Consider the following 404-nt stretch of genomic DNA (forward strand, 5'->3'; position numbering starts at 1 on the left):
GCCGTGGTGGTGTGTGCCTGTAGTCCCAGCTACCGGGGAGGCGGTTGCCTAAGGAGGGGTGAACTGGCCCAGGTCGGAAACGGAGCAGATCAAAACTCCTGTGCTGATCAATGTGAGTAGTTTTTGCTAAGGAATTTAGCAAAAAGCTTTGGTATTTTCTTTTTCTCTTTTATATTTTAAAAAAATTTCCAGGAATGTTCACAAGCTGCAATCTGAAAACTGCAGTGTAAAGAGTCTTGATCATGTAACTTCCTAGGCAACCAGCACTGGCAGAACCTATGAAGAACCTATAAAACAGAATGTATGAAGCTGTCATACACTACTGCCCAATCCTTTCCACCAGAAGGAGCCTCTCTCCTGAGTCTTGTGTATACTATTCCCTTGCATTTCTCTAAAGATTTTAA

This window comes from Carlito syrichta, unplaced genomic scaffold (assembly GCF_000164805.1).
Source record: "Carlito syrichta isolate Samal-C Ts95f unplaced genomic scaffold, Tarsius_syrichta-2.0.1 Scaffold312894, whole genome shotgun sequence".
Lineage (NCBI taxonomy): Eukaryota > Metazoa > Chordata > Mammalia > Primates > Tarsiidae > Carlito > Carlito syrichta.